Genomic DNA, 19,573 nt, shown 5'->3' with positions numbered 1-19,573 from the left:
TTTCTTTCTCTTAAAAAGGGTTTTTTCTCTCTCCACTGTCGCTACAATCATGCTTAGTATGAGGGATTACCTTTGACTCAATGAGTCGATGCAATCAACTGGTTTTCCTTCGATAGAAAACTTTGAATCAATTTGACTGTATGATCTCATTGAATTATAAAGTGGCTTGAATATAACGTGTATTGTGAATTGGCGCTATATAAATAAACTAAACTAAACTATTAAAAACCACAATAACAAAAGATAGATTTCCTAATTCTTTTCTTGATTTAGATTAAATTTTCATAACTTTAAAAACTAAAATACTAAACTGGTTTTGAAGCAATAGAAAAAAGCAAAGGCAATAAAAGCAACTTCAGCCTATAATTTGGATTGAAATAATGTTAATACATTAAATTATGAGAATTTTTGCACTGGGTTATCGGTTTGGAAAATCTCTTAAATGCCAGAAACCACCAGATACATGCTGCATGAACACAGGCTCACACACATGCACTATTCATTCACACTTACAAAGAGAAAGCCATCCCCAAACATTGTGCCCTGCTGAAAGCTTTTACACTAATGACAGTGGCAATATGTGTGCTACAGTGGCAGCTTTTAATAATTCAATACACAGAACACACACAGGACGAACACACCTTGAAATAGGTGGACGCATGTCAGGACATTGATTGTACAGTAATAAAGGGGCTGGAACTCGTAAAAGTCTATTTTTCATTTTTGCTGATTCAAATACTTCAGATTTACTTTTGAATTGGAATTATATCTAATTTACGTAACTCATACCTTTGGTTATATTTATAACATAGTATTGCTTCTTGATTTTTACAACAGCTAACTTCATTCATTAGAACATGATTTCCACATGCACTTAGACTAAAAGTCCTCAATGGCAGGAGGAAAACATCGGTACTACTGAGGCACAAAAAGTGAAGGTTTTCTTAGGTTTTATAAAACCAAGAATATTAAAGCATATTTTCACAGATCGACTTGGGTGCTGGGTGTTCATTTGTGAGCTTTATTGTCATCCAGTCCACTGCAGCTTTTCTCATTCTGTCTGGCCCTTTGCTTTTTATTTGCTTAGGTATTGATTGAGTGTGGTGCACCCTCTGAAGTAATAGTTGCTGAAAGCATTTACAGCCATCACTCAATTCATCCTGGGCTGTTTCGCACATCTTTCTTCCCTCTGGTGAGGCCGAGGGTTGGGTCTGGTTTAGTACCAGAATCACACAGTCAGATTTGCATGTAAAAAAAAAACACTTTTGCATTGATTGTTTTCATTTTACTGCATAACCCTGGCAGATTTACATTTAACATAGCTTCACATTACCGAGGAATTTGTTTCTGACAGACAATTGAACAGGCATCCCTCAAAAAATTAAAGAAAAGCAAAGAGCAGTTTAAATTTTGTAACAAAAACTGGTCTATTTTAATCTTCATAACTTGTACAAATGATTTATAAAATCTACAGTATAATGAATCACTGTTATCGGCATTACAGCAATTAAACCCTGAATGCTTCCTCTGGTATTTTCGCAATTAACTTTATCGATGAGTCTTTCAGGTTGGAAAGCCTCCTTTCCATTACCCTAATCTTTAATCTGTTTTGTAACGGGCAGTGTTTCTAATCTGTGAAGGTCGTCAGTTGGTTGTTGGTAGGTTGGTCGATCGGTTTGTTGATTGTTAGTTTGTCAGTTGGTTGGTTGGCTGTTGGTTAGGTAGTTGGTGGTTGGTCGGTCAGTGGGTTGGTCAGTTGGTTGGTTGTTGGTTGGTTTGTCCGTTGGTTGTGTGTTGGTCCGTTGGTTGGTTGATTTGCCGTTGGTCGGTTGGGCAGTCGGTTGGTTCATTGATTCATTGATAAACCCCTTCTCTTAACTCTTACTTTAATTTCCCCCTTTCGTGTGGAACAGGGTTGGTTGCCAACGCAGATTTGGTCTGACCCTGCTCTTCAGTCTAATCCTCCTCACCTCTATGCCAAAATTTTAGTCTTTATTTTTGGACGATAGGATTTTTGTTTGGAAATCCATTTATAGAAAGAGGGTGAAATGTATTATGGCCTGTTAGCACCAACATGATGCATAGTAGACCGAAACTATTTCATTTCACTGCTGCTTGAACATATTCTTTAGGTGAAACTACCCATCTTAGAAAGTAATTCCTGAATCAAGTGTTGCTGCTGTGCTTTCCTCGTAGCTGCAACACTGAGCCCCCAAGTCTGATTATAGACTCAGGGAAAAACAGTCAGGCATTTATCCAAGTCACTGATTATGTCATTTCAACAGGCTGCAAACACTCAGATGGGCTAGACAGCTTAGAGGGGGGAGAATTATGGAGCTGGAGTGGAATGGAGGCTGTATGAAAAGGAAATGAAAATGGAGTAGTGCCTTATGTGTGATTAAACTGCCTGCTCGCCAAGCAAAAGGCCACGCTGTTGTGCGACACAGGCCCAAGACTTGGTCGTAATGAAAATGTGAAGGTGGTGGGGTTCGAACCCCCCGCTGAATGACGTGTATGAGCTTCACGCTCATATTGTTGCACGTACATTATACAGCACGCCTGTGTGCTCAGGCTGAATAGATTATTGGGGCCATGGAAAGAGACTGGCAGATGGAAGCTGAGGCATAAACCAGAAAGGAACATTACTGTGTTAAGATAAGCAAAAAGCCTCCCAAACCTAAATGAAAAGAAAAAATAGGATTTTATTTTAAACCACCCACAATGGTGTTTCTCTCAGAAACTGGTGGATAATACTGTGGTGGCCACATAAATATTAAGTCCAGCCATTCAAATGAAGAGACAGCACCTCAGTGATGAAGCGTGGGAACGAGGTCTACGATGAGGGGGGAGCTGTGATTAGTTCACGACTAGACACCCCAGCTGCACCGACTTCCATTCAGGAGTAGGGTAAGAAGGACCTCAAGGGTCAAGGTTAGAGTGGGTGGGGGGAAGGGGGTCATTCTGGCAGCATAGAGAAGTGTGCAGTGTTTGCTTATTTTATAAGCTGCTTCTTATTGCCTCGCTCCGGGGATGAGTGGAGTGGGGCGCTAGCGGAGAACCTGATGCCCCTCAGTGAGCCTTTAACCAGTCTCAGTCGGTCCTTAGCCAAATCATCCTAGAAATCAGTCCCTTCAGCCCAGTCAAGCCCATGGTCAAACACCTCCCACCCCCCAACCAAATACTGTCAAACCAAGTCAGACACGTTGACAGCCCCTCCTGTCTGTCTCAGTCTGCTGCCTTCTGTAATTTAACATGTCGGCTCAGGGTTCATCGGCTGCACGCCTCCATCAGACGTCTAGCCCTTTCATTACATGCTCCAATTTTGAATGGATTTGCAGCTGAAAAACAAATCTATTCATAATCATTTATAGATAACAACCATAGTAAGGGGATATAATGTGTTAGTGGAAAAAGTGATAAAATTTATCATATTAAGTAAATATGAATAGAATATATTTCTGTGCAAAAATGCAAAGGTAATCATCCTAACAGCAGCTCAGCATTTAAAGATTTAAGATTCATTTTGTAGTACTGTTTCTTCCTGCAGCAGCTTTCAACATGTCGTTCAAAGAGGGCAGCGATATCTGAACAACCTTCTCAGCTCCCCTCACTATCTTCTGCAGGGTCCTCCATGTAGAGTTGCATTACATATACATACTGGCAAATGCAGCTGTGTAAAATGTTATAGGGCTGATATTTTCTCAATTTCCTCAGAAAGCGCAGTTTTCCAGAGTACATCACTATTCCTGTGGTTTTAGTATCGCCTCAGTCTGAAGATAAGCAAAACTGTTTTTTTTTTTAACAAATCTGTAAATGTGCCCTTAATAGATGCTAGCAGGCCATGCTGACAGTAACCCTCTCCAGTGTAGATGATGTAACAAAGTAAATAAGACCAAAATTAGCAATTATTAGTGATGGTTTAAGCTTTGCAACACCAGGAAAGTTTTACCTTTTCAAAAAAAAATGTATTTTTGTGATCCTTTTTTTTCAACCTCTGTCCTTCACATAATGTCAAATCATCTGAATTAAGGTATCAATATGTTTTAAGGGGAATACTCGCGGGCAATGTAGTTTTAGTTGGTTTAAGCTAACTGTGCTAATCACACCACTTTAAAACATCTACTACGATTTGCTGTTTTATTTCCATATTAGTATCATATTATAAACAGTAACTTATGCCTCATAGTGGGAGAGGTGGTAAAATGTATTTTTAATGCTATTTTGATCTGCTTCTGTGCTAGAGGTGTGTAACAAAATATAGAAATATCATGTCAAATTTTTATTATAACCAGAGGGCAGCATTCTACTGCAGGCATCTTCAGCATATCATTTCTCTACTGTAAGTTAGTGATGCTGAGGGCTCAGGCGGTGACCTCTGACCAACCCGTTTTGTTGATATTAGGGTTATATTAATTTAACTGATCTTAATTTACCGTTACACCACTGATGGGGCTTCCAGGTGCTGCTTTTGCTAACTGCTGCAGATGTATGACGTTTTCTGGATAAACTCAGCTGTTGACTTCCTAGCCGGTGATCCAATTATCCAACAACTGAATCTGAGAGTTGACTCTCACTACACCTGTTGGGTTTACAAGTTCCTAGCCGTTTAAGAGAAGGAAAGCATGACTTGAGGGAAAAAGAGGAGAACTGAGGACGGAAATGCAGAGGGGCTCAGGCAGCGAGCTTCTACACGCAGCAGTCGCCTGCTTTCATTCTTCACCATGGACTTATGCTTCATTAGAGCATCTGAAAGAAAGACCCTTTTTCCCTCATCACCTCAATAGACCAGTCTCCCCTCTCTTGGACAGCCTGGAGGGGTTCCCCCTACAAAAACCCACCTCCCTCGTCCAAGCTTTCCTACGCATTTCTGGCCCCTTCTTCTAATCGTCTCAACTCACCCTGAAATCAAGCTTAGTAACAGCAGTTCTGTGAGCCCCTCTGGTCCAAATAAAAAAAATCCCTAACCCTCCTGCTTCCTCCACCATCACCGCTGCCGCCCCCTCCTCCTATCATCCGCCGATCCCCACAGGCTCCCCTTCTCTGCTCATTCACTCACCTTGGTCAGATACACCACCCACCCACTGCTTAAATCCCTATCAGCATGTCAAGTAAATGTCTGCCCAGCTGGGGTTGACACACATGCACACCCACACACTCACACACACATGTTCAAATATAAATGCACTACACACAATATCTTTTGCTTGCTTCTGGGGTTTAGCCTTCCTCCCTGCTGACCCTTTTCACCCCTGCTTTGCTCTCTTTCCCTTCTTGCTGCCTCTCCTTCCCCCTCCTGGTCTCCTCAGGCAAAGATCTGACAGGATGGTTTGGTTAGCTGACTATATCTGCAAGAGGTTTATAACAGAGCTCCTTCCTGTTTTGCTTTTTAAAATGATAGGGACTATTTGTAAAAAAAAAAAAAAAAAAAAAACTCCACTCCAAGCCAACTCAGTTTTACATTCACTTTATTGATTTCAAGCTTTCTTTTACATTTTTGTCGGAGATAGAATCACACGAAGTTGTGAATAATAAGATAAAATTCGAACAAAGTGGTATTCTTTTTATTCATACAGGTGATTCAAAAAAAGAAAAGCAGATAAAAAAATTATTTTCAATTTACTACAAATAATAATGTAGAAGACGTAGCAATGCGAAAGAAGGTTCTTCGGTCAGATGTAAGTGTTCTTTAAAGCCCTCATCCAAATACTAGAAAAGTGAAATTGCACATGACCCTGAACAACCCATCCTCATGGTGGCACATGATGCTGGAAGCATTCTGCTGTGATAATGTTGTTCTTCAGCTAAGAAAGATGACAAGGAAAAACCTCCCTGACTCTGTAGAGGATGTTCACCTTGCAGCTGGACAACAACACTAATCAAATACCCAAAGCAATCATGCAAGCAGAGATGAGAAGTAACTGACTCGTTCCAAAAGAATGATTCAAGTCCATACCTAAGAATAGAAAAGTCGATGTTCTCCAACGTATCTGACTGAGCTTTAGGTATTTTTAGAAAGGTTATAGACAAACGTTAATGCTGTAGATGTTGGTGGAAAAACACCCCGATAATTTAACCGCTCTAAATTCAACAAAACATCGTTCTGCTGAAAGGGATTCATGAGGTCTTAATCTCACACACACCCAAGCTTTCACATTTTTATTTGTAAAAATTATTAAAAGGCACCAATCATCCATGTTATAGATATGGGCTATTTTCTATTGGTCTGTCGCATGAACACCTGATTAAATACCTTACATTGTATTGTTATGATATGACAAAAAATGAAAAAGCTCTAGTGCTTTTAAAAGTTTTAAAAATGGAAATAAAAGTATATTAAAAAACATTATTTCAGGTCTTTATAGTAAAACAATTTGCATTACCTTTACAGGAAAAATATATTAAACAATTTATATATTCAAACAGTGTTTAGAAATGTCAAAAGGTTCAATTACTATGACCATTTCCACAGTTTATTGTAATACAGGTCTGTAAGGTCTCAGAATAAGAATTGGATTTTTTTACAGTTGCTCAGTAAAATAGGAATAATTAATTACCAATTTTTCCAGTATTCCCTTTTTTCATTACAAATCTTAAGGAACCTTTACTAACATCTTCTTAAGATCAATGGAAACATATAAAGCTAAGAAATATTTTCATAACTGGGAGAAATTGTTTTGGTTTTAACCTTATGCTGCAAGGCTCATCATTTTATTCTGGATGTGCTCACAGTTTCCATGCTTTACTTTTTTTTTTTTATTCCAGCCTTACGGAAGGACAGCTGTGAGGGAGCTTCCTGCAAAGTAGATAAAACACACAGGCTCTCCTGATTCTTTTGAAGCAAACGTGATGGTTTCTCCACTCCCCCTCAGCTGCACCCTTCCTACACCCGTTCTTTTAATTACCTTTAGGACAGTGACGAGCTCAAAGCCTTCTCAGCATCGCCTTTGTCAACATGCCACAATCTTTCTGTAAATGTATTCAGATGTTTCTTTGCCCCATAAACCATATTCGCTGTGTGGATGTAGCAGCTGTATGTGCTTTTTTAATTGGAGAGAGAAAGCATATAGTGAGGCAAACTCCTTCCAATGCGCCTGACCCGATTAAAGCCTTTGTCTAACAAATGTGCATTATATCGGCTTCAGTCGCAGGGACTCCTTTGTCGGTTTCCTTTTTCATCAGGCACATGGTAGACAGCATGAGGACAGCGAGAATGGGGTCCTTGCTGCGTGTGCATGGCGAGAGGGAAAGGGAGGGGAGGCATGCATGCACATTTTCATCTTATTGGGTGCTCCTCACTGCAGCCCGACACTGCACATATTAAGATATGCTGTCAGTGCATTCTTATGATACTTTCTGCAAAGGGGCATGGGAATCTGAACTATTCTGCTCTGGTTTCTCTCTCATATTGTGAACTTCTCTCAAGTTTATTAAATTCATTCACTGTTATTCAAAAGGCCCTGGGAGACTTACTGAGTCTCCTGCATAGGTTTTCCAGACAGGAATGTGTTTGTCACACACTCTTACTCGCTTACTATGCTTGCAACAAAGCTATAGTTTCACCTGCAGGATGACGGTGGTCCTTTGGGTGAAGGTATGTGCTGAGGGTGTCAGAGGACACCGAGACTAAGAGCAGTTTATCAATGACCTGGTTGTGCTGAACTCAGCAGCAGGTACAATTCAGTCTCCTCTATCAGAGATCCTTCAAGGTTTTGGTCGAACCACATTCAGATATGTTTTTATGCAACTAAAAACAACACATGCCCTTTGGAGTGTTTCACGTTTTGTTCAGTTACATCTATGAAGCTCAATGTATTTCATTTATATTTAATGTAAAAAACCAACACAAAAGAGCTTATGTGAAGTGGAGGAAAAAAGGCAACCATTGCTATAGTTTGGCTTAGGAATATCATCTCCTCTGGTGGTGGCTGCATCATGCTGTGGCAGAGACAGGGACACTAGTCTTTGTTGATGGACGAACTTAATAGATGTAGATTTATTGAAAGTAAAGATGAGTATATAATGGCAACACGACAACAAAAACCAAGTGAAGTAATGGTGTCTGTAGTTAATAAAGCTTTGTGAAATATTGCATAAAAGAGATCCTGAAACTATACAAAAAATGTTTTGAATTTCAAAGGTTCTGCTCAGTTAAATGAAATTTTTCACCACCACCGCAAATATTTTCTTAAAAGGTGCATTTTCTCTAGAATTGAGGAGGAAATGAGACAATTTACATTTAAATAAGAAAAAAATTGTATATGATCTAATTATCCTATTTTAAGAGTAAAAATACTCATTCCAACGGCAGCTCATCTTATTTACCTGCTCAAATTAGGGAAATATACACTTAATTCAAGAATTTTCTTATTTATTTCTAGATCGTTTTTGCAGTATAGGTATGAACACTGGAAAAAATCGAAATCTAAAATAATAAATAAAATAAGTGCATTTGTTCTTGGATTGAGAATGTAAAAGAGACATTTTGCCAATGGAACAAGACAATTTACACTTAAAATAAGAAAACACAGTTGCATTGTCTTATTTCAAGTGCATATTATCTAGTTATATTATTTTAAGAGTAAAAACACTAATTCCCCTGGCAAACCATCTCATTTACCTACTCAAATAAGGGTAAATACACTTAATTTAGTAAATTTTTTACTTACTACTATATCGTTTTTCCAGCGAAGAGCACCAAAAGGCTTTAGGTTGTAGACCCTCAGCCTGAATCCATCTTAGAATCTGGATTAGATTCAAACTCAGCAAGGCCTTTGGAAACCTGACCTGCAAGACCTGCTGCTGTAATGGCAAAACAAGGCTTTACAAAGTATGTAGACTTAGGGGAATTCAGGCTGTACTTGACAGAATAAAACTAACCTTTCACTCCATATTAATGTGTGAGTTTTTAGTTTGTTTAGACAAAATGCAAAACAGCATTCAAGAATAAATCAAACCATTTCTTTTCCCTTTTCTTTGCACTTTTTTTCCTACATGCTCCTTCTGTCACAAGAAAACCAGGCCCTGCAGTTTGCTTAGCTGGGTCCATAAAGAGGTGTTTTAAAAAGCCATGTTAACACACCAACAAAGCTTTGAAAGCGCCCCCCCTCTGTGAAAGGGAGTTTCCCATAGGGATGCGGCGTGGCGCTCCACCGAGGGCCTCCGCCTGGCCCCTCATTCAACTCTGCACACAGTCACGGTCGCTTATGGTAGGAGAAAGACGGGAAAAAAATCACACAATTGAGCACAGGTCTGATCCAATGACATGTTTTTTTAATGAGGTGGCTCTATGTCTTTGTTTGGTCACCAAACTCAAGTCCAGACCCGAGGAAGTGCTGCTGAATAAGATGCTGGTCGACGGCCAGGCACCACAAAAAGCACAAAGAGCTCAGTGTCCAGCAGCCCAGTGAATGGCTCTTTGCTTCAAACCACTCTTTAAAGAAACATGAACAGCATCCAGGCTGATTCTTTAATTAGTGACGGAAAAGGACACTTTCAGGAAGTTGTCGTGTTGCGTGTTGAAGGAGAACCCTTGAATCTCCTTTTTCTCAGGTTGATACAGAGAACAGTACTTTTTCTCTTTCATTTTCACCAGGTCTGCATTGCCACTGGCAGAAAAATGCCCTATCATGCATCACACGTATAGGTGCACATGTCAGACGGTGTGTGTACATCTGAAGGCGCTTTGTATGTTTCAGTGGCGAGGACTGTCATTAAACTGTCTGCCTGCATCACCGGACTCAACCGTCATCCTGTTCGCTCCACTTCGCTCTTGGCCCACACACACACACCCACACACATGTTGTGTCACACTATCCTCGTGGGGCCCTTCCATTGACTTCCATTCATTTCCCACTCATTTCTATGGCCTGTGACCCTTGCCCTGCACCTAACCATTGCAGACACATACCTAACTCTAATCCTAACCTAAACTCATTCGCACCTTAGTTCTAGACCTTACCCCCACCCCAAGAACAGAACTTCTCCTTGTGGGGACCAGTCGTTGGTCCCCACAAGTACCTATAACTCCCCAAAATGTAGTCCTTGGAAATTGCCCCTGCCAAGTAACAAAGACATGGCCACACTTACACACATTTTCACTTGGTAATCCCTCAACTCCAACTGATACACGATCTTTATGGTTGATGTCGGCTTTATATACACTGTAATTGTTGCCTCTTGCAAAACTTTCCTCATTTTACACAATCTGTTCCTAAAGTCGAAATCATTTCAAAGGATTTATTCTTGTTTTTTAATGGTTTTAGGAGAAAAAGACATTTTATCAGTACATTTCTCATCAAGGTAAAAATACTGATTGTCCTCGAAAGTCTTTTTACTTTTCGTCTCATCACAAATGCATCCAGACGTTATTTGTTAGCACCTGTTGTTGATTTAATAAGAAATCCAGCTGTTTTGTGAAGGCCTTAGAGGATCATTAGACTGACATGTTATAGACTGTGAACCTTAAGTCATACCGTCCAATCAAAGCATTTTTATCCTATTGCCTCGTGATATTCGGTCATTGACTCCACTACTTTTGCATGGGAGCTAAATTTACTGAGGAGCTTCAGGAAGAGAATTGTCGCTAAAAGACAACCAAGCGCAGTTTGCTGTACAGCAAACATGTACTGGAGTTTAACAATGTTGCTCCTCTTGCTATTAAGTATGTGGTGGAAATAAACCAATGTCCATTACCTCCAACACGTGACCCCCACTGTGAAGCTCAGCAGTGGCAGCACAATGCTGTGGAAACAGGTTCCAGTAGACGGAAAACGCAGAGATCATGGAGAAAAACTGATTTAAAGGCTTCTGATTAAAACTGAAGGCAAGGTTTGCCTTTCAACTAACTCTATTGGTGAAGGTTGAATAGTTTCAAAGTGTAAGAAAATATTAAAGGGTAGGGGTCAAAGTTCAGAATCAAATAAAACTGAAGAGTTAAAATTGGATGCAGGTTCCTTTCATCCCAACCAAAATATGACTGGTTGAACCTGCTGGAGAATGGAGATGCTCCCAAAAGGCTTCCAGCAGTAATTACAAGTTCTACAAAATATTCACATAGGTGGGGACTGGACGAAAATACACCACATTTTATTGGGTTTTCTCTGAAAAGTGAAAACTCGAGATTTAAAAAAGCCTTGAATTAATTAAAGAAGGCAAATCTTTCAACACGCCATAAAAAGGGAAATTTACAAAATTATATTAAAGAATTTTGGTAAGAATTGCACCACCGTTTGCAACCAGGCGTGCCTTTATGTTTATGCCCATTCTTGGTCCGCTCCAAAGGTTCAGCATCCAGAGAAACAGCTATACTGCCCTGTGGATCTCAAATGTATCCAGAATGAGGAAGTCGACTGGAGTGAGGGGGGGCTAGAGCCTTTTCGTTCACCTCCCTGCCTTTCCTCCCACCCCTTCTTTGCCTTGTTAAACACGGCCGTCCCAAACCTTAATTCAACGCCAGACGAACGACTTCGGCTGAATCGGGCTGAGAGAGGAGACTCTCAAACCCCCACCCCCCAGTTTTCTGGCCTATTCACGGGCTCCTAGACACACAGCATAAATTAGCCTTGTCTCCCCGGAGTCTCGTCAGGCCGGCCCACGGGTCTGCCATCTTTCCGGGCTGCTGTCACCTCCAGTTTTTCTCTACCACCTTCAAACTGTATCCCAAACCACGGCTGCTCCCTCTGCTGCTTCTGCTTTTCTCAGTCTTTCACTTCTGTCTCTTTTTCTTTCCTTCATCTCCCAGTCCGTCCCCCCCACCCATCATTTCAAGCTTCTTTCAGTACCCGACGGAGCCCTCTCCCTTTTTCAGGCAGGATATTGTTTACATCTGTCTCCATAATCACTAGCAGAGCCTCTCTAGGCCTCAAAGATGTTGCAATAATACCGGAGGATTAGCAGGCTTAACACTCTGGCTTATTTAGCCCGTTTTCACAATGGCTGTAGCCTCTGATTCTGACCTTTCTTTCTCTTGTGGCATTCAGCTGAGATCTCTTTGATTTGCAATTTTTTTTTTCTGTTTTACAGACATCAGGTCCACTAATGTTGTTGTTTTCTTCCTAATCCATGCATCGTTAGATAAAAATTTTGGATAAGGTTAAGAGATAAATATTTTGTATAATATACTGTTGTTGCATCGAGTGTTGCAGAAAATACCTAAACTAGCTGCCGCTTAATGTTAGCTTGGTTGTTCTTGGCGTCGTTTAACCTACTTGGTCTCCTCCAATCCTCCTGCTAACTCAGCCTAGAAAGATAATTAGACGCTCCCCTCAGACTCAGCACCTCTTCTGGTCCGTCTGAGTCATACCGCACAATCGAGTCCTGCTTTATGACCAGGCAAATCTGGCATCTTTGTGTGTGTGTGTGTGTGTGTGTGTGTGTAGGAAGAGGAGGGGTTAGGGTCAATGTATTTTTGTCTGGGTCCTAATCCCATAGGTGATATTAGTCTGGCAGACCATTGAACCAGCCATCCCTCCCCAAAAGCACCCACTTTCTGCATGTGCATGTTTGTGCTTGCAGGCAATGGGGGTCAGTCAGGGAGCCCAGACAGTCTCTGCTGTGACCTTTAACCCTGGCTGTCTGCTAGCTCAGGGGTCTTGCACGGCATTGATACAGACAACTGATAGATGCACAAACAGACGCACATGCTGTAAACATTAACGGTAACGTCTGTCTGGGCGGACGGCATAGGGGCAGAAATGATGCAGCCTCATATTTTTTAAAGAATGTATGAATATAATTTCTAGATTATCTAATTAATATATTTTTTTCCTCTATGTTTTATGTGTTCACAGATGCCATCGTGAGAATTAATCAGGAGTCACCCCAACATTGGCTTTAAACAAGAAAGCAAACTTGCTTCCTAAAGCTGGTTCCTTTGACCACGTTCACCTTTGACCAGTTTAGAAAATCCAGCTTTTTTCCTCAGGCCAACAGGTAACACACAGCTGTTTTAAAAGGTAAGTTTTAAATGGGAAATTGTTCCAAAGTGGAAAACAGATTTTGCTATCAGGTTCATTAGCATTTGTTTTCCAGATTTGTATGTGATTTCCGGTACAGAAATAGTTAATTAAGACGCTGCTAAATATAAGATATGCTTTTCATTTTGTTTTTTTAAAGAACGGCATTTACAGATACACCACCCTCCACACTTGCCTCTCCTTACCTCCTCATTTCCCTCTCCTTACCTCCTCATTTCCCCCTCCTTATCCCCCCGACCTTGTTTGTTACTTCCCCATTTTCCTCTTAAAGGAAAATGTTGCACGGAGTAGTTGCATGCAACGATTGAAAAAATCGCAGTGTCGCCCTGATTTAGGGATTTCCTGCCTCACTTTGCATGTTTTTGTTTTTCTCATTAAGATGAACAAATGACGATGATCTATAGAACCTCAACACTCACCTCACATTTTAACATGTTTCTTCAAAAAAATTAACTCCTTAGTTTTGTTTTGAGAAGTGTGAAGAATGTTGCTGAATTTTGTATAAAAAAAAGCTAAATAACTGTTTTTATTAAATTCAATGTACATATTTTTCTTGAATTAAAGATTGGGTTTATTTGAGGGGGTTTAAACATTAGATTATGCTACTGATAAAAAACAAACTTTGATGGAGGAGCCTAGTTGTAGAGGGTGCTGTATTTTTTTGTAGAGTTTATAGTTAACTACTGATTACTGTCAAAATATATGAAATAAAATATTCTAAAATTTTGAAATAAAGGTGAAACAAATGTGAAATCAAAAACTGCCTCATTTGATTTTTTTCCTTCCCTATGTTTGAACTGGGTGATATTTTTTATCTAAATGTTTCAGCTAGACAGGATGAGTTTGATTGTTTTATGTTGATAATCTTAAATAATCTGACTGAAAATAGAAATCCTTTAACCTTACTTTTCTGGATGTATATGAGGATTAATGTCATTGAGATGAAACACAATGGAAATGAATGTTCTTTCATATATTCTTCCCATCTTTGGCCATGTGCTTTACAGAAGTGGGGTTGTTAAACTGGGTTTAAGAGGAAACTGAACAAATATACACTTTAATTTCCACACATACGCAGGTTCTAGTTTTTTGTGAGGGGTCAGGCCTCTCCCGCCCACACAAACAGCCAAAGGAGGCGATGCCCCAGTGCTCCCAGTGTGCTCTATTGCTCTGGCTGTAATGGGCTCATCCAGCCCTCTCCTTGGTGCTCAAACCAGGCCTTCCCCCTGACTGGTTTTGACCTGAAATCTTAGGACTGGGCGAACTGTAGCCTCCATGGTCAGGTCGGCATAAAAAGCGGACCTGTATGTGTGCACCACGGCCCCTGAAAGAAAGCAGATTATCCCTTTCTGTGTGTCCAGTCACCAGTGCAGTATTGACCACGGCGGGCCACCCAGGGAGCCTCCAGCCAGCCGTGAGATGGCCTGATATACATGCTTACTGGCCGTGCCAGATTCCCCCACTCTCACAGGAGCGAAGCCCTTAGCTGGACGCTGCTTAACATTGCAGTGACCAGCCTCACACACTCTGCTGTGGGCCCACACACACCTCGCTCCCCCTGTACAGTAACAGACATCGCAATCAGGTGGTTTTCTGTGTCCTGTGAGGCGAGGCGGAGGTCACAGCGAAGGTGGAAAACCTCTTTAATGGTGGGAATGATACCATAACACCTATAGATAGAGTTACGGATCATGTCACATAAAGCCTGTATACAGTGTCCAAGCCTGGCAGCAGGGTCCTCCCCGCCCCCAACCCCCCTGTCCTCATGGCACATGTGAAGACAAGCGGATAAAAGCAGCCTTTGTTGGAAGGTCATTTTTTAAAACGCAGATCTTTTATTTTGTCGTTGAAATACCATAAAAATAAGAGGTTTTAAATCATAGAACTTTGAAACATGAAGGTGGACTTATCCCATTAAAATGCAGTCAGTCTAAAGGCTCATCATTATTTACGAACAGGCAGCCACAGTTTATTTCTGCTAAATCCACCAGTTGTGTTATTGACCTGAATAAACTCTGGAAGGCCTGCTAATTGTCCTGTAATCGCTGAGCTGTTTGTTTGTAAAGGGGTGGGGGGGGGGCTATAATTACATCCTGGGCCGTTAGCAACACAAAGGCCTCTAACAGCAGGACCAACAAAGCTCACTAGTCTAATAATAATAAGAAGAGCATTCTGTCCTGTATGCAGGGACCGATGGGCCACCATCGGTCCAATAATGATTTATTGTGTGAATATTATCTACATAAATATTCCAATACCATGATACCATATGTATTTAAAATATAAAAATGAGTTATTCATTGAATAACAATTGATTTATGAATATAGCACATTTAAAATTTAGCTTGTGGTCTGTAATGCTGCCGCTGTAAATAGGCTCTAATATCTGATTGGTCAATAAAACCACTCAGGTCCGCTTCAGAACTATTATATTAACTAACTACGCTCTGTAATACCCCTTTGTCATTGGCTGAAAAACCAGATTAAACATGGACATAGTCGGCTTTTAGTGGCAGTGGGAACAGCTCACTAAAGCCTCTTCCTACTGAGATAGCGGGTTAACCCATGTTTCTCAAACATGAATCGACCCGCTACCACCCGTCCCAGCAGGTTAAAATTGCCTCGACTCTGATCGGCATGCAGTGGGAACACAAGTTAACCCGCTAAATTTCCTGATACCACTGAATGCTCTAGTGAGAGGAATTCAGACAGATAATAGAGCGAAACAATAAAGCACTCTGACTGACATTGTTTACTTTCCTGATTTCTGTCACATGGTGACATCATCAACTTTAACCTGGCGTGATGGTGTCACCAGACACACAGCTTTGGGGGGACAGACACCATGCTGCTGCCGGCGGGGGGATAGACCAGCTTTTTATGCCAGTAGGAAGTAAGCCAGGTGCTGATTGTTAGCGGGTCAACCCATGTTTGATAAAACACACGTTAACCCACTAATGTCAGCGGGAAAGAGGTTTAAAATTCAAAAGCACAGCCAGTGGATTTTTATGTGATTAGGACTGAACCAAGAAATAATTATTTAAAAAGTGGAAGAACAATACATCATCAGTATTTCTATTATGACAAGCAACACTCTAATGAATGTTATTGTTTGATTTTAGGCTCTTTTGTTCTTCCATATTTCTACTTTTTCTCTAATGCTTTATATACACGGTGCAGCTTAAGGCCTCAGCGGTGCACCTAGTTGCAGCAAATGCTTCACAGTAAAATGGTTGCTAGTGTGGCTTCTCTCCAGGTTTTCTAACTTTCCCTGAAATGCAATAAGACAATTATGTTTCTTAATAGTATTTAAGAAAAGTGTTTTTCTGCATGATTGTTTGTCTCCTTGTTTCCTTGTGACGGGCTGGTACTGGTACTGCTGGAGACAGGCAGCAGCATCCCCGCCCATCGACCCTGCTATAAGGAGCAGGTTTGGACTGTCGATGGATCGTTCAGCCAAAGATTGTTCTGAATTGTTCCTTTTGGGTCTTTTTTTAATGTTTTGATGTTAATGTCATGTATCTCTGTGTACTGCTGCTCTCATCATAGATTATTAATCTCAGTGGGAGTTCTTTGGTGAAATGGTGATATTAATTAAAGAAGTTAGAAAGAACAGAGGGCTCAGTAACAGTTAACATTTCTCAATATTAAAATAAAAGAAACTAAGCATGGATTCTCAAAATGTTATTGTCTTTGCTTGATTATCATCTTTTACAGAAGATAAACAGCCAATTACTTTTTAAGTAGCAGACAATATTTGTTGAATAACTGTTAAAGCACTCTGCATTATATTTCCAGCTATTATAGAAAAATGAAGAGGGCTCTATGTGCTTGGATCAGAATAATGATATATTATTTGATTGTATTAGGATGAACATGGATTGATTTGAGTTAAATTTAAAATAATTTCGATTTCTTATACCTGGGAGAAAAAGTGCTATAAAAATATTTTTTGTGTGTCTGTGTTAAATAATAAATAAACTGCTTCAGATGGTACTGGATGTGTTTTTATTTATCATTGCTAGTTGGCAAGTTGTCCTGGTCATTTCTTCAATGATGAAGGAAGCATCTTAATAGATATGGGTGTAAAAATACAAAATGCCCCAATTTGATTATGATTCCTCATCTAGGGCTGCAACTAACAATTATTTTGTAATCGATTGATCTGTCAGTAATTTTTTTTAGATTAATCTATTACACTGCAAAAAATTTCAATCTTAATAAGTAAATTTTTCTTAAAATCAGTGCATTTTTTCTTGAATTGAGGAGGTAAGTGAGACACTTTGCCAATGGAACATGACAATTTAAATTTGAAATAAGAATAAACAATTGCATTTTCTTATTTCAAGTGAATTTTATCTAATTATCTTATTTTAAGAGTAAAAATACTCATTCCATTGGCAAATCCTCTTACTTACCTACTCAAATTAAGGGTAAATACACTTCATTTAAGAAATATTTACTTATTTCTAGATTGTTGTTGCAGTGTAATAATCGGAAAAAGGTTCCTAAAACAATACTTTTTACAAATTCAAATCAGGTGAAGCTAAAACTTTTCCATTCGAGTAGTTCTGGATAGAGCATAATAACGGACGAAAAAGATTTTTGATCTTAAATGCAAATATGTTTATATATTGTTTTTTTACAATTTTGGGATAAATGCTGATCAAAGTGGGTCACTCTGTCAGCTAAAGGCACGTTTTAGAATCTCTACCCTTCAGTTAACGATTAATCGATTACCAAATTAGGTGAAGATTATTTTAGTAATCGATTAATCGGATTAATTGTTTCAGCCCTACAGTCATCCTATCAGTTATATAACGTGGTCCACCACTGTATAAAAAAGATGCTTTGTCATTTAAAATATTATCAAAAATGAATCATCATTCTTTTGTTTTTGATGCACATTTCAGGAGGGCAGCCTAAATCTTTATTATGCCTTAATAAAGCTATTCTGTGCTGATTCTCCACGGGGCCAGGTTTCTGGACGATTATTGATAATGATATCATGGTCATTAAAGTAGGTTTTGATTCTTAGTCGAGCTGAAACATGTAGGTTTGCATCTCGATAAAGTAGAGGGACACAAAAAGTGTTTCCTAGCAGATGGCTGTCCTGACTTTGAAATCATTTATTGACTTTAGAAACTTGCAAATGGACCTAAAGCATTTTAAATAATGTCCTGCTGCACCCCTTCTCCAAACTCTAAGAACCTCACCTGCTGCTAAACTCTCCAGAGAAGATGGTTCACTCACATTTGTATCAAAACAAATCAACATTTCTAAAAGGATCTCCAAATGAAATGCAAAATTAATTTTTTTTCTGAAAAGTTGACTTTGGAAAGTTTGCAAACTTCCAAAGTTCCACCTAAGAAGCAGAGAGTGGCAGTTCTGACAGACAGACAGTTTGTGTGTTTTGGTCTTAGTAGCTCAGACACAGTTGAATCAAAATTCCCGAACAAACTTTGCGTTTTTGGTCCCTTTAATTCCTTATTTCCTTGAACTTTTTTTAAATTCACAACAATTATACTAATATCTATTGAATTTCAAATTCAAAGTTTCCAATAAACAAAATGTTGGATTTTATTAAGCTGTAATCTTAGATTATCGTTTATAAATATGTATCGCTGTGTAATTAATCTGTACAGTCATATTCACTGATTGTAATTTTATTTTAAAGTAACTCATTTCAAACAAAACAGAATCTAACTTAATTTTAACCCTTAATTTCTAGTGATTATGATCATTTTCTTCTAACAGCTAAAACATTTAAAATAGAAATATTAAATCAGAAGATTTTAATACAAAATGAAAGTTTGTATAATACCTGCTTAAAAGAGATTTTTAAGCTTCAGAAAGAGGCTTATTTAAACAGCATCATTTAGGTTTCAAAGAACTACAATATATCACTGCAATAAAAAACATTTTAACACTCAGAGCTACAGCTTGTTATAAAAAAAAACTGATCTAAATTTGTGCCTTCCGAGAAAAAATTCTTACATATATATAAAAAAAAACTGTTTAAAATCTTAAACATACTTTAAATAACTTGCATTCACCAATGCAGAAGAACTCAAATGAATGTTTCCTTCATGTGTCTCACTGCAGAGAGAAATCAGGGATGCTGCATCCTATGCTGAATGGCTCTGTGTGAGCATGCTTCTCTGGGTGAGGCCTCAGAGGAAGAAGCTGGGGGGCTAATGTGAGATGTGTGTGTGTAGGTGGGGGAGGAGGGGGGTGGGGGGGGCGGCTGCATTAAGAAGTCCGAGAACTTGGATTCTAGTTTGTCATGCTAACTGCAGTGACGCCATTGAATGTGGACACAGGGAGCAGAAGGTTCACAGGACCTCGGCTATTCTTATGCAAAATCTTCTTCTTTGGCTGTCCACCCACCGCGCTCCCAGCCACCTTCCAGGGATGCTCCACTTATGGGAACAAACTAAGCGAGAGGAAAGTACACATGAAAACACATTTAGAGAGAATCAATCAAGTTTTGAGAACTATAGTGCTGTGTTGTACTGAAAAACTAAAAGATGAAAAGAGTTTAGGAAAAAGACAAAAACCCAGGAAATGTCCTCATAAAATGTAGAGCAGTTTCCATT

The 19,573-nt window shown here is 39.5% G+C and overlaps 1 long non-coding RNA gene across 1 annotated transcript in view; it reads left to right on the top strand.

Annotated features, from left to right (window-relative positions):
• Positions 1 to 12,836, top strand: part of LOC119786750 — a 45,404-nt gene extending 32,568 nt beyond the window's left edge. Inside the window, exon 4 of the long non-coding RNA XR_005281228.1 lies at positions 12,789 to 12,836. This is a non-coding gene — a long non-coding RNA (uncharacterized LOC119786750). The remainder of the gene's footprint in view (positions 1 to 12,788) is intronic.
• The last annotated feature ends 6,737 nt before the right edge of the window (positions 12,837 to 19,573 follow it).

Source organism: Cyprinodon tularosa, unplaced genomic scaffold, assembly GCF_016077235.1.
Source record: "Cyprinodon tularosa strain WSP-4 unplaced genomic scaffold, ASM1607723v1 ctg278, whole genome shotgun sequence".
Lineage (NCBI taxonomy): Eukaryota > Metazoa > Chordata > Actinopteri > Cyprinodontiformes > Cyprinodontidae > Cyprinodon > Cyprinodon tularosa.
The sequence above is the reverse complement of the archived record's forward strand: the minus strand, read 5'-3'. Positions and strand labels throughout refer to the sequence as shown.